The sequence below is a fragment of the Macaca thibetana genome, chromosome 11, assembly GCF_024542745.1.
Source record: "Macaca thibetana thibetana isolate TM-01 chromosome 11, ASM2454274v1, whole genome shotgun sequence".
In the NCBI taxonomy this organism is placed as follows: domain Eukaryota; kingdom Metazoa; phylum Chordata; class Mammalia; order Primates; family Cercopithecidae; genus Macaca; species Macaca thibetana.
In genome coordinates this window covers 26,987,285-27,002,874 of record NC_065588.1, presented here as the reverse complement: position 1 = coordinate 27,002,874, position 15,590 = coordinate 26,987,285, and the positions used below count along the sequence as shown (strand labels likewise).

The following is a 15,590-nucleotide window of genomic DNA, read 5'->3' as shown; positions in this document are numbered from 1 at the left end:
ATATTGGCCAGGCTGGTCTTGAACTTTTGACCTCGGGTGATCCACCCGCCTTGGCCTCCCAAAGTGCTGAGATTACAGGTGTGAGCCACCGCACCCAGCCTAGAACCTTTTCATCTATGTTCCCTTTTTAGTAGTAACAGCTTTCCTTTGGGAAAATTTTCCTCTCCTACCTCATGATGAGCTGACAGCTGCCAATCAGTCACCCATCTTTTTGGTCGAAGGAGTAAGCAAATGATTCAGGCCTCCTCAATAATAATACTCAGCATCTCTTGCTAGGGGGAAAAACCCATTAGAGTAGGAGACCCAGGCTCAGCTCACCAGAGTCTTTTACTGTTTTCTGTGATTTTATATGGAGACGCTGGGGCATTAAATCTCTCACTTTCTCTCGGGTTGCTCTGATGTTGCCATGTTAACCTACAGCATCACTACTGCTATTACCACAGTGATGACTATCACTACTGTCAGTACGCATCTCTACCTCCTCCTACCTATCTCCATTTCCTCTGTCCACTCTATCCTAGCCGTTTCTCAGTCCACCAAATCCAGCTTCACTGGTTTCTGTTACTTGCTATGAAAAAGCTCAGCGATACACAGGTACCTTTGAAAATGTCAAATAACCACTTGTTTCAACTGTCAATTTATTTCCTCTTAGCTCCTGTATCCTCTATGATGGGCTACCCTACAGCATTTGTCCCTCGTAGTGAGCACAATTTTCAGACTTGTCAGTAGAGGGCGATAAAGAGACACTGCGGAGGGAAAAGGCGCTCTTGGTTTCAGTCCACGTTGTGTGTGAACCGGTATATCCAGTGGCGCTCCGCTGCAGCCACTCTGCTCCCTTGGTGATTTGTATGCAGCCCAGCCCAGGCCTAGTGACCCACTTCATCATGACTCTCCTGACAAGGACACTGGCATGTTCCAGACCTCCCGTTGGCAGTGGCACCCCAACTCTCTCTGTGTACCTGCCCACCGGCCTTTGGCTCATCTGTGCCCTGGAGGGCTGTTTCCTGCTGCCTGGTGGCTGTGGACCGGCGCTGGCCCAGGCAGCCCAGCTGACTTCTCTGCATAAAGTGGGCTGCATCCATACTTTCTCTAATGAAGTCTAAATCTCACTCGTTGGGGGGTGGACTTTCCTCCAGGTTTTCCTTTCCTTGGGTGGTACTCTATTACCCTTAAGACACGCTTTTCCTTCCTTCCTTCCTTCCTTCCTTCCTTCCTTCCTTCCTTCCTTCCTTCCTTCCTTCCTTCCTTCCTTCCTTCTTTCTTTTTCTTTCTTTTCTTTCTTTCTCTCTCCCTTTCTTTCTTTTTCTCTTTCTTTCTTTTTCCTTCCTTCCTTCCTTCCTTCCTTCCTTCCTTCCTTCCTTCTTTTCTTCCTTTCTCTTTCACCAGGTCTCACTCTGTCACCCAGGTTGGAATGCAGTGACTGCAATCATGGCTCACTGGAGCCTCCACCTCCCAGGCCCAAGAGATCCTCCCCCATCAGCCACCTGAGTAGCTGGGACCACAGCCACCACACTTGGCTAATTTTTTAATTTTTGTAGAGACAGGGTCTTGCCATGTTGCCCAGACTGGTCTCAAACTCCTGGGCTCAGCGATTCTCCCACCTCGGCCTCCCAAAATGCTGGGATTATAGGTGTGAGTCACTGTGCCTGGCCTCTAGTTCCCTTTCCATCTTTTTTAGTTTAGAAGTGGAATATAAATTGCTAAATCTTAGTTTAGCAATTTATATTCCACTTCTTCTGTTCAAGTTACTGAGTGGTTTCTGTCTCCTGATGGGACCCAGACAGATTAACCCTTATTCTTACCATTGCTTGACTCCTAGTTTCTGTGACCAGCTTGATTTTTGTCTTACCTTTATATCATCATCATCATCACCATCATCATCATCATCACCATCATCATCATCGTCATCACCATCATCATCATATCTCTGAAGTCTGTAAAATGGGAGAAACAATGCCTCTCTTACCTAATGCTGCATGTATGGGAGAGTTTGTAAATTATAGGATGATATTTTATGTTTGCTGTATGTATTACCGAACACTTCCTTATCTTTGCTGGATTTTCTTCCATCCCTTCCTCTCTCTAAACATTCCCAGGAGGTTGGTGCTTGGCTTTTGCCTTCTCTCTGTTCCTGGGCTTTCCCAATCTATTGCTTCATCCAAATCTCTTGCTTAAACTCTCCCCCTACTCCACCCCGCCCCCCGTCTCTACTACTGTCATCACTTATTCTCCATGGTCTTCATGCTGGAAGATAATGACCTAAATTTTTAATTTTATGGTCAAACTTTATTCATTCAACACACATGAGGCCCTATCATGGGCACACAGTTGTGGGTACTGAGCACAAAGAATTGAACAAGACAAGCAAAGCGCCTGCTCTTACGGAGTTTACATTCCACAATGTAACCCTACTCTAATCTTCCAGACTTCTCTCTCTACATTAACTTGTGCTCCAGGGGAAAGTGAATGTCTCAATGTTATTTTTCTGCCTTTCTACCAATTATCCCACCTGGAATGACCTCCATCCCCTCTGTCTGCCCAAACCCTGTGCATTTTCCAAGACCCAGTTTAAATCCATCAATGAATCCTCAGTAGAAAACTCCAAATCACTTCTTACAGCAGTGATTCACAACTATTTCCAGTAGCAACATATTTGAGAGATAACACTGCTTTTTTGTAACAGTGACTCCATATGCATTGACTCTCAATGAGTAAAGGGAGATTTTTACCAGAATCTCAGCACTTAGGTATGGAGAGCATGCAGTTTCAAAGAATCTCTCCGGTGATTCTGATATGTCTCCATAGAGGGCGTCCTTCCCTCTACGGAGTTCCTTCCTTCTTCTCCACACCCTGTTGAGAATCACTGGTATTGGTTATACGTGTCAGAAACATGAGTCGATTGGACCATTCTTCCTGGTGGCAATTGCAGGAAAAGTAACAGAAGTAACTACCCTTGCTTGCTTGGCTTTCAAGAGGGAAACGGTTTTAGTACATTGGAGCTGCTATAACCAATTACCATAGACTAATTGGCTTATTAACAACAGAGGTTTTGTTTGTTTGTTTGTTTTGTTTTGTTTTGTTTTTTTGAAACAGGTTCTGACTCTCTCACACAGGCTGGAGTGCAGTGGCATGATCTCGGCTCACTGTAACCTCCACCTCCTGGGTTCAAGCGATTCTCCTGCCTCAGCCTCCTGAGTAGCTGGGATTACAGGCGCATGCCACCACGCCCAGCAGAATTATTATATCATTTATTCTTACACTGATGACGTAGCCTTTTAGGACCCCAGTTTAGATTCTTCCTTTTTGTGGGGCCCTTCAGCTTTGTTTCCTGTCCCCCATGTCCCATGCAGCCATTTAAGTAGGGATGCAGTCTTCAAGGTCACTCAGGAATGCTCAAGGGCAAAGCTTGCTTACCTTGTAAGGTGCCTGCCTTTACTAGGTTTGGAGAGCCGAGTATTTCTTGCTTTCTGCTGTCTCAAGAGTTTAAAAAGATACTTTTATCCAACATTTTATTTGTTTCTATTGGGAAAGTCATTTAGGGCATCTAATCTGCATTACTACTGAAAATGGAAAAGTCTGGTAAAATTCCAACTTGAATGCAATTTATTTTTATCAATAGGATTTCTTTTTCGACACAAAGAACCCAGTGACTAGAAAGCCTCCAAATTTGGATTCAGTTTAGCAGACAGAGAAAAGGAGAATTTATTACAAGGTAGAGGAACTATAGTTCTAGCTATTTTCTTTAGGCCTTTGTGGCTGCCAGGGCACCCAGAACCTGTCATTTGCTGGCTTTCAGATTTGACTATTCAAGATCTGTATCATTGACACTGAAATGTGAAATGTGAGTTTTGAAAGAGATGTGGATGAAATTCCCCCTAGTAACTTACTGTTTATAAACAAGTTATATGGAGGTAAGTGAGAGATTCACTCTGGGAGTGGTGAGTACTTGATACTAGATAGGATAATGTAAACTCCACTGATAGATGTAGCCAGGTGTGCTGTACTGACACCCAGAGAAAACAGTTCTCCTTGCCTTACCTTTTTTCTTTTGACTTGCTCAGTTGTCTCGAGATCAAAACAGATATTGTTTTCTGAGAACATTTCTGAAAAATAGTTTACTTTTTAAATTCATGTGAGCGAACTACTCTCAACACCAATAGCAAGACAATAAATGCTGTGTTCTTTAAAAAGGCAAATGACTATCTTCCTCTTTCTTCCACTCTAGGGACAATGAAGCCTGGTGTAGTGAGAGTTCCTGGAGCAAACCAACAAAATGAGGCACACTCCATGCTCTACGTCTGCTGCCTGGAGCCCACATTGACCCAAGATTTCTTCCAGCTTAAAAGTGCTATCATTTTCAAGAAAATGTGGCACATATACACCATGGAATACTATGCAGCCATAAAAAAGAATGAGTTCATGTCCTTTGTAGGGACATGGATGAAGTTGGAAATCATCATCTCCAGTAAACTAACATGGGAACAGAAAACCAAACACTGCATGTTCTCACTCATAAGTGGGAGTTGAACAATGAGAACACATGGACACAGGAAGGGGAACATCACACACCAGGGCCTGTCGGAGGGTGGAGGGAAAAGGGAAGGAGAGCATTAGGACAACTACCTAAAGTATGAGGGGTTTAAAACCTAGATGGTGGGTTGATAGATGCAACAAACTGCCATGGCACATGTATACCTATGTAACAAACCTGCATGTTCAGCACATGTATCCCAGAACTTAAAGTAAAAAAAAAAAAAAAAAAAAAAAAAAAAAAAAAAAAAAAAAAAAAAGGCTGTCATTTCTCTGATGTACTGCAGGCTGCTAATAGAAACTTCCATGATCAGTCAGAAGCAGTTAGCTGAATGTGGCTTCTCAATATATGGTGAGCAGCTCATGGCCAGTGACAAGACCATCCGCTTCCCCTACAAGTCTTGTTCACTGGCCAAAAAGACACCGGTAAGCAGTTTAGAATGCCTGAGTTAAAGCTCCCACAAACAGCAGATTATTCAATAATTTTATAAACATTTCTTGGCCAGATGTGGTGGCTCACACCTGTAATCCCAACACTTTGGGAGACTGAGAGGCGGGTGGATCACCTGAGGTCAGGAGTTTGAGACCAGTCTGACCAAGATGGAGAAACCCTGTCTCTACTAAAAATACAAAATTAGATGGGTATGGTGGCACATGCTTGTAATCGCAGCTACTCAGGAGGCTGAGGCAGGAGAATCGCTCGAACCTGGGAGGCGGATGTTGCAGTGAGCCGAGATCATGCCTTAGCACTCCAGCCTGCGTGACAGAGCATGACTCCATCTCAAAACAAAACAAACAAACAAACAAAACACATTTCTTGAGTGCCCACTATGGTCTGGTTTTGTGTTGAGTGCTAGAGATAAAACAGTGGACGAGACCCATCCCCTACCGACTTGCACAGCTCGTAATCCTCTAGTGGAGGACACAGACAAGAAAAGAGGCAATTCTGTTAGAGTTTGGTGACTGCCAGGATAGGGGTGGTAGACGCTGCTACCTAAACCATCTCTGTGTCTACTTTACTGAAAGGATTACTGGCTGCCCATTGAGAATTTTAGTCAAAATTATAATACACAGCATAACAACACGTATAATATGGTATGCTGGAAATGAACTGCCATGCATAAAAGAGGAGATTTGGAGGATAGGGGAGGGTGGCAAGAAACGATGTTGGAAATATTATAATTATTTGACTTTTTTTTAACCTTTCAGAGGGTTTTCAGACACATTATATCAAGAGAAGTTGTTTCATAAATGACACATTGGTACATTTTCCGGGCATGTACAACACGTAGAAAAGAGTAGGGAAAGGAAATAAAGAACATTTTTCATTTGGAACGAAGATATCAAATTTTAGCATTTTTTTCATCACCACAAAACTCTTATTTTTAAAATTAAAATCCTTATGTAAAGAATGTTTGACATCTTCATTGTGAGCTCTGAGCACACCTCTTTTCTAAGGCAGCCACGTAAGCAAATCAGACATTCATGTACCAAAAAGTTCATCAACACACAGGCTTGTCAATGAACAGGAATGGCAGGAGCACCAGAATGTGCTGGTGTTTTCTCAGGAATAAGAGTTAAATAAAGCTTGACTCTCTCAGTGGCACACGGCGCCAGCACGCTGGCCCACAGACACTTCATGGTTAGGTAGTTCCTGCTTGTCAGCACCTGTGCTTCTCTGTGCTTCTTTTGCTTGAGCTCTGGGCCCAAAAGTGGAGTCTGATAGTTAAGTATTTTAGCAACTGTCTCCATGGTGACTGGGCCAGGAAACCAGCTTTGACCTGACTCTATTGTATGTAGTGGGAGCCCGGCTCCAGGCCCTGAGCCTTCTTCTGCACCTTGCCTGGAGAAGCTACAGCTGGCATCCTTCCCCTTGGGCCCTGGCCAGCTGGCCCACTTGCCAGGGATTGTTTTCTCCACATCAGGAGATCTGGGGAACCACTCCCCTCTGAGAGGCAGCTGCGAGGGAGGGTGTGGGAGTGGAAAGCCTATTTTAAGTAGGGAATAATGGGAGACACAAGGCTTCCCAGGACAGCCTGGTGTGGAAAGAAAATTTTATTTCAGTTTTTTGATATCTTCAACAACATTCTTCTGTGCAGAATGTCTTTCTCAGTACTAGTTCTACCTGGAATGTTTATACTTATTGTCTCTTATTGAGCGAAACATCTTGGTTCATTTAAAAACATTCCATTATTTTAGAGGGCTGTTTTCAGTACTGGGCTCTTTGCCTCACATTGTCAGGTCACGAAGAGAAGTTGTCTTAGCGAATGGGACATAAAAGACAGTGTGGTTTGATGCGTTCCAGGAAAATGAAATGCCATCTCCTGGGACACAGTCTGTGGGTGGGATCCTGTGTGGGAACCCTGCATGCCAGTGACTGTTAGTGTTGGTGGGAGTGAGTTAGGCATCTAGAGGGGAGGGATGGAACAGGAAAGAAGGTTAACTTGCCCTACCTTATTCATTTTGCTTAGGGCATAATTAGCATCATAGCATAGATTCATCCAGAGGTAATTTTCCTAATTACCAGAGGGGGACCTGGCTGACTATAGTCAGGTGATTGCGATTTTTTTTTTTTTTTTTTTTTTTTTTTTTTGGAAACGGAGTCTGGCTCTGCCGCTCAGGCTGGAGGGCAGTGGTACGATCTCGATCTCGGCTCACTGCAACCTCTGCCTCCCGCGTTCAAGCGATTCTCCTGCCTCAGCCTCCCCAATAGCTGGGATTGCAGGCACCTGCCACTGTGCCTGGCTAATTTTTGTATTTTTAGTAGAGTCGGGGTTTCACCATGTTAGCCAGGATGGTCTCGATCTCCTGACCTCGTGATCCATCCGTCTCGGCCTCCCAAGTGCTGGGATTACAGGCATGAGCCACCGCACCCGGCCTGCATTCTGCACTCTACATCTAGAGAAGGAAAACCAACTGGTTTTCAGGATGAATTGGGGAAGTTCAGCTTTTCATATAGCTGTTAAATCAGATGCAACTTCATGCTTTATGTGGATCCTTACTGGCAGATTAAAAAGCTTGATTAGATTGAGGTGGTGGTGGTTGTTTATCCATGATGGCTTCCATTTTTACTAAATTTTTAAAAAATATTCACTCAAGTTTCTGCACACCTGTAGTCCCAGCTAATTGGGAAACTGAGGCAGGAGGATCCCTTGAACCCAGGAGTTTCAGACCAGCCTGGGCAACATAGTGAGACCTTGTTTCTAAGAAAACAAACAAACAAAAATTTATAAGAATTCAAGTTTCCTTTTTTTTTTTTTTTTTGGTCTGGTTGGTTGGTTTCCAAGACTACAGTATGTACGTATGTATGTATGTATGTATCTTGAGACAGAGTTTCACTCTGTCACCTAGGCTGGAGTGCAGTGGCGTGATTTGGCTCACTGCAACTTCTACCTCCTGGGCTCAAGCGATTCTCCTGGCTCAGCCTCCCGAGTAGCTGGGATTACTGGGGCCTGCTACCACGCCCGGCTAATTTTTATATTTTTAGTAGAAACAGGGTTTTGCCATGTTTGCCACCTGGTCCTGAACTCCTGACCTCAGGTGATCTCTCTGCCTCAGCCTCAAAAAGTGCTGGGATTACAGGGTTGAGTTACACATCTGGCCCAATTGGAGTTTTTAAACCCACCGTCAGGCACATTTCATCCATTCCTGTGAGATTCCAACTGATTGTGGCTGGCAAAGGAATCAGATCTGACCCTTTTATCTCATACACTACATCCAAATCCTATTGGTTTAACTTTCAGGATAGAGTATATTTTTATTCCAAGTACATCTCAACATTACCATCTTAGTTCAAAGTACCATATCTGTTTCCTGGACCACTGCAAAGTCCTGTAATGGTTTCTTTTCTTCCCCTACCCTTCTCCCCCCAATGGTCTATTTTCAAAACATCAGTCAGAATGATATTTTAAAAAAAAATCTGACCATAACATTCTCCTGCCTTGTAATGGACAGGTGAGGGAGGCAGGCAGGTGGGGGGAAAAGACCCTTCCGTCAGTGTCTCACCACGTTTAGAAAATGCCTTATCAGGCCTCACCAAGCCCTCCAGCATTTGGCCCAGGTGTCTCTGCCAGACTTCACCTCCCATCCCCTTTCCCTCCAGGCACGTTGGGCTTCTTTATGTCTGAAACAGATGCTCTAACATTTGCAGTGCCCTCCGTCTGGTGCATTACTTGCCCAGACTTTACATTTTACTTCTTCATATCACTCAGGCCTGTGTTCTGACTTCCCCATTTAAAGTACCATCATCCTCCCTCTTTATCCCTTGGTCTGTTTAATCCATTTGTAGATTATTATTGCTGTAAGCAATTTTTTTTTTTTTTTTTTTTGGAGATGGAGTCTTGCTCAGTCGCCCTGGCTGGAGTGCAGTGGCTGGATCTCGGCTCACTGCAAGCTCCGCCTCCCGGGTTCACACCGTTCTCCTGCCTCAGCCTCCTGAGTAGCTGGGACTACAGGCGCCCGCCACCATGCCCAGCTAATTTTTATATTTTTAGTAGAGTCGGGGTTTCACCATGTTAGCCAGGATGGTCTCGATCTCCTGACCTCGTGATCCATCCGTCTCGGCCTCCCAAGTGCTGGGATTACAGGCGTGAGCCACCGCTCCCGGCGCTGTAAGCAATTTCATCTTCTTTTTACTTCTTTCCTTATGTATCATTTTTCTCCCTTACTAGGAGAAAAAACATCTGCCTCTGCCTTGGTAACTGGGGGCTCAGGGGGAAGTGGGGGTGATAGGGGTGAGGGATAAACGACTACACATAGGGTACAGTGTACACTGCTTGGGCAATGGGTGCACCAACAACTCAGAAATTGCCACTAAATAACATCCATGTAACATACAAACCACCTGTTCCTCAAAAACTATTGAAATTAAAAAATATATTAAAAACTAAAACCTGTCAATCCCCAGCACCTAAACAGTGCCTTGCACAGAGCAGACACTGAATACAAATATAAAATAAAGGCACCTAACAAACTTACATCTGGCAGGTACATCTCCTCATGGGTTCCTCCTAGCACCTCTCCAGCTCTTCCTTGCTTAATCCGAGAAAAGTTTCCATTTCTCCAGCTTGAACCATCTCATTACCCTATTCCTTCACATACTTTCATCTTCTCCTCTTTCCTTCTCTCCCAGGCATTAGTTTGCTAGGATTCCACTGATTGCAAACATCAGACACTGTGCTAAGGACTTGACTTGCATCGTGCTGTGTGTCATCCCTGACAGTCCTATGAGTTAGAAGCTATTATGATCCCAGTTTTGCAGATGAAGAAACAGCAGCTCAGAGAGGCTAACCAACTTGACCAGATTCATATGGCTCGGTGAGTGGCAGAGCCAGAATCAGACCTGGTCTAATGCCAGAGCCCATGCTCTCAATCTTTTTGCTGTCAGGAAGGTGCTTTTGTAGAAAAGGAATCTTAAAATCATCACTGGTAAATATAATATTTACAGATGGAAACAGTACAAAGAAGAAGCCTAGGTTAAATATATCAATTGGGTAAACATTTTTTTCAATTCCTACCATGTGCCAGGTATAGTTTCAATACATAAGACTGGGTAATATGATAATTTCAAAATTAAGTTTATGTATGATTCTAAATCCTTTGTTGTCATTTCAACAGTATTCACAGCAACTACACCAAGAGTAGATTCCATCTCAAGAAACCACTTTCTTTGTTCAACCATAAGAAACAATTCCTCATCTGTACAAGTTTTATCATGACATTGCAATAATTCAGTCACATCTTTAGGATCCATTTCTAATTTTAGCTCTTGCTGTTTCCACATCTATAATTACTTCCTCCACTGAAATCTTGAACCCCCCAAAGTCATCCATGAGGGTTGGAATCAGCCTCTTACAAACTCCTATTAATGTGGATATTTTGACTTCCTTCCATGAATTACGAATGTTCTTAGTGGCATCTGGGCCATGCTTGGTGGCTCACACCTGTCATCCCAGCACTTTGGGAGGCCAAGGCAGGTGGATCACTTGAAGTAAGGAGTTCCAGACCAGCCTAGCTAACATGGTGAAACCCCATCTCTACTAAAAATACAAAAATTACCTGGGTGTGGTGGTGCATGCCAGTGATCCTAGCTACTCAGGAGACTGAGGCAGGCAGGAGCATTGCTTGAACCTGGGAAGCAAAGGTTGCAGTGAGCTGAGCCTGAGCAGCAGAGTGAGACTCTGTCTCAAAAAAAAAAAAAAAAAAAAAGTGTTCTTAGTGGCGTCTGGAATGGTGAATCCTTTCTAGAAGGATTTCAATTTACTTTGTCCAGATTCATCAGAGAAATCACTATCTGTGGCAGCAATCGCCGCAGAAAATGCATTTCTTTAATAAGACTTGAAATTCAAAAGGGCTTCTTGATCCAAGGGCTGCAGAGTGGATGCGCATCAGCAGGCAAGAAAATAACATTAATCGCCTTGTACACCTCCAACACAGTTCTTGGGTGACCAGGTGCATTGTCAATAAGCACTAATATTTGGAGAGTAATCTTATCTTTTTCTGAGCAGTAGGTCTCAATAGTGGGCTTAAAATATTTTGTAAACCACGCTATAGAAGATGTGCTGTTATCCAGGCTTTGTTGTTCCATCATTCAGAAATTACAGGCAGAATACATTTAGCATACTTCTTAAGGGCCGTAGGATGTTCAAAATGGTAAATGAGCATTGACTTCAACTTAAAGTCACCAGCTGCATTAGTGTCTAACAAGACAATCTGCCTGTCCTTTGAAGCTTTGAAGCCAGGCATTGACTTCTCCTCTCTAGCTCTGAAAGTCCCGGGATGGCATCTTCTTCCAATAGAAGGCTGTTTAATCTAATTGAAAATGTGTTATTCAGTTTAGCCATCTTCCAACAGTGATCTTAACTAGATCTTCTTTTTTTTTTTTTTTTTGAGACAGAGTCTTGCTCTGTTGCCCAGGCTGGAGTGCAGTGGCACAATCTTGGCTCACTGCAACCTCTGCTTCCCAAGTTCAAGTGATTCTCCTTCCTCGGCCTCCTGAGTAGCTGGAATTACAGATGCCCGCCACCATGCCCAGCTAATTTTTGTATTTTTAGTAGAGACGGGGTTTTGCTATGTTGGCCAGGGTGGTCTGGAACTCCTGACCTCAGGTGATCTGCCTGCCTCGGCCTCCCAAAGTGCTGGGATTATGGGCATGAGCTACCGTGCCTGGCTTAACTAGATCTTGTGGATAACTTGCTACAGCCTCTCCATCAGCACTTGCTGCCTCAGCTTGCACTTTATGTTATGGAGACAGCTTCTTTCCGTAAACCTCATAAATCAACACCTGCCAGCTTCAGACTTTTCTGCAGCTTCTTCACCTCTCTCAGCCTTTATAGAATTGAAAAGAGTTAAGACCTTCACCTGAATTAGGCTTTGGCTTAAGGAAATGTGTTGGTTGGTTTGATCTTCTATACGGACCACTAAAACCTTCTTCATATCAGCAATGAGGTGGCTGTATTGCTTTCTTATCATCGGTGTGTTCACTGGAGTAGAATGTTTAATTTCCATCAAGAACTTTTTCTTTGCATTCACACCTTGGCTAACTGTCTAGCACAAGAGGCCTAGGTTTTTGTTTTTTTTTTTTTTTCCAATCTATCTTAGCTTTCCACATGCCTTCCTCACTAAGCTTAATCATTTTTAGCTTTTGATTTTAAGTGAGAGACTTGAGACTCTTCCTTTCTTTTGAACACTTATAGGCCATTGTAGGGTTATTAGTTGGCCTAATTTCAATATTGCATATTGCTATGTCTCAGGAAAGAGGGAAGCTAGAGGAGAGGGAGAGAGATGGGAGAATGGCCGATCAATGGAGCAGTCAGAACACACACAGCATTCATTGATGAAGCTCACCGTCGTATATGGGTCTCGTTCATGGCACCACAAAACAATTCCAATAGTAACCATCGAAGACCACTGATCACACATCACCACAACAGATACAATCATTTAAAAGTTTGGGCCAGTTCAGTGACTCATGCCTGTCATCCCAGCACTTTGGGAGGCCGAGGGAAGAGGATTGCTTGAGCCCAGGAGTTTGAAACCAGACTGGGCAATGAATGTAGTGAGACCTCATCTCTAAAAATATATATTTTTTTAGTTTGAAATACCATAGGACTTACTAAAATGTCAAACAGAGATAGAAAGTGAGCACATGCTGTCAGAAGAAGAGTGCAGATAGATTTGCTTGATTGAGGTTGCCTTAAACCTTCAATTTTTTTTAAAACACAGTATCTGTGAAGTGTAATAAGAGAGGTGACAGTAGAACTAGGTACACCTGTACAACGTATTTGCTCCTGATTCCCTTAACCTAAGTTAGAAAATCATCTAACATGGCTGGTGCGGTGGCTTATGCCTCTAATCCCAGCACTTTGGGAGGCTGAGGCGGGCAGATCACCTGAGGTCAGGAGTTCAATACCAGCCTGGCCAACAAGGTGAAACCCTATCTGTACTAAAAATACAAAACTAGCTGGGTGTGGTGGCAGGTACCTGTAGTCCCAGCTACTCGGGAAGCTGAGGCACAAGAATTGCTTGAACCCAGGAGGCAGAGGTTGCAGTGAGCTGAGATTGCACCACTGCACTCCAGCCTGGGCGACAAAACAAGACTCCATCTCCAAAGAAGAAAAACAGAAAATCATCTAAGAATCTCCTTTTCCCAAGTCACACACCTCTATCTTTCCCTCCTTTGGACCCAGGGATCACATCAGCTGTCTTCTATTCTTCTTGGGCCTATCTTCTCTTGGGCCTTCTGCTGAACTGAATTCAGCTCTTCAACCTCTCTTCACATCTCTTCATTCCCTTTTCAGACACTCCCCCTCAAAACTCTTGACTTTAGAAAAATATTTGTAGTCTTTAGGAACTATATTGAAGTGAACACATGAAGGTAAAAATGAAAAAATAAAACCAAACATCAGAAAATTACTAAATTTAAGAAAAGAAGAATGAAAGCTGAAAAGTATGCATCTGCAGTTCCCAAATGGGTGTGCAGTGAAATTTGTTTTGCTGGTCACTAGTAAGCAGGCAGGAAAGTGTTTTGTATTCAAAGCTTGGAAACTCTGGCTTAAACAAAGTTATGTCGGTTTATTTGTTGCAGACCTTCTCAGCTCCTTTAACATGCCATAATAATTTTGAGTTTCCATGAGGAATTTTAGGCCTTGGTGTTCCTAACTTCTCTGACCATTTTATGGCATGGTGATAATATTTCTTGCAGCGATGGCTGTCCTTGGCCAATTGTAGATGGGGCGGAGCCTGGTCTGTCCTATGTGCAATTGTCTTCCACTTATACTCACTTATAGTATAGGAAATTCTTATAGGAATTGGCGCTATTCACTCTCCTCTCCCAATCCACTCCCCATTTCTGAGACTGGTTTTCCCTGCTTGGGTCAGCAAGACTTGTCCTTGGTCCTTTCTCCTTTTGCCTGACAACATAAGTCAAAGAAGTGGAACAACAGCTGTTGTTAGGCCGCTGAGTCTCTAGTGGTTCAAGTGGCAACATTTCCTCAAAGAAATTGGCTGTGTGGTCAATTTGTTTTTGTCTCTTTGGGGAGGGTCATCTCTGGATCATTCCTGCACAGGTGATATATGGGGAACTGGAAACTATTAAGTAAGACTGAAGGAGCTGCTGTGGTGTGTGCTGCACAGAGAAGAGCCATATACATACTATAGCTTGTGTTGGACAGGAGGACTCTTGCAAAGAATTCAACCAATAAATGACTCTCATCAAAAAAACTTCTGCTTCACTCTAAACAAATCCCAGGGTGAAGGTTTACGATCAGAGACTCTGAAGCGTATAAGCAGGGAAGTCCTGTTAACTCACCAGGAATAACATGCAGGCATTTTCAATCAAAGATAAACTTGGGGTTCTACCAATAGGATGACCTCAGTGAATATAATGGCTTTAAAAGCAGTGGATAAGCTGAAAGGGACATTTTGTCCCTAATGAGTTTCTTTTCTCCCCTGGATTTCCATTTGTAAGCCTCACATACTGTTCCCTCCTTGGACTGTTCTATCTGAAGTAGGACTATCTACCGCAGGTACAACTGTAGTGATGTGAACGCCAGGCCGCATATGTAACTGTACAAGAAATCTATGTTTATTTTCCTGTAACGCAATCTAATTTTTGTTTGCCTCCATCCTTTCAATGTAGCAGAAATCCATCTCTGTCAATTTGGGGAGTTCGCCCACCCTTCCCAGGATTGCACCTAACTTCTGGAGGATGTTCCCAGTGACAAAAGGTGGCACATGGGGGTATAGGGTTTGAGTCTGGTCTCTGGCCATTCTCTGGTCTAGGGCATTCACTGTGACGGCCAACACTAGGGTCACAAAAAATCTCCCACCACTCCAGCTCCCATGGAGCCCACACCTCAATATTAATCTCCTGGATGCACCTCAAAATCATTTCTCTTCCAGGATATTCTTGCTTTATCTCTTTGATCTAGGAATCTACAGACCTGTCTGAAGCTTGAGTAATTCTTCCTTCCCTTCTGACACTTGAATGGGTGAGGGAGGGAGGGAAGGGCCCTCCTCAGTGGTCACCTTCACATCCCTGTGCTCTTGACTTCCAACCCCTTCCTTCCCCCCACAGCTGGGAAATCTCTGTGTAATCTTGAGTGAGATTTCTTCCTCTCGCTTAGCAAATAGGCTTCTAAATCTTATGTAGGCCTGTATCTTTCCCATTCCCCGTGGGGACTTGAGTTTTGGAGACTCAAAAGTCAAAAGAAGCTCATTTTTTCTCTACTTTCTGTTAACCTACCCTGCCTAGGGGTAGGGGAACTCAGAATAGTCTATCTGCTATTTGAAAGATGGTAAGAATGAGGTCAGAGAAAATATTACAGGAAAACAGTGACTAATGCTTCAAAAGTATGTCATACCTCATTGATTAATTCCCTAACAGAAGTGGCTGGAATGGCATTTGGAACAAAGATGAAACCTTTTGATATGTGCTAAATGGCACATAGAAGCTCTAATATAATACATAGGAGATCTTAAGAAAAATATTATTTGTAACAAATAGAAATTATTTAGGATATTCATGGATTATATGGAGGTCCCTCTCTGCTGTGACTTGG

General features: G+C 43.5%; 1 protein-coding gene across 23 annotated transcripts in view; it reads right to left on the bottom strand.

Moving 5' to 3' along the window:
- MED21 (mediator complex subunit 21) overlaps window positions 1-15,590 on the bottom strand; it is a 1,150,573-nt gene that overhangs the window by 158,665 nt on the left and 976,318 nt on the right. Inside the window, exon 1 of one of the 23 annotated variants that reach the window (XM_050746791.1) lies at window positions 2,199-2,202. The exons of the other annotated variants lie outside the window; for them this stretch is intronic. The gene's annotated coding sequence lies outside the window, so the exon portion shown is untranslated. Of the gene's footprint in view, window positions 1-2,198; window positions 2,203-15,590 lie in introns of those variants that run through there. 23 annotated transcript variants of the gene reach the window in all.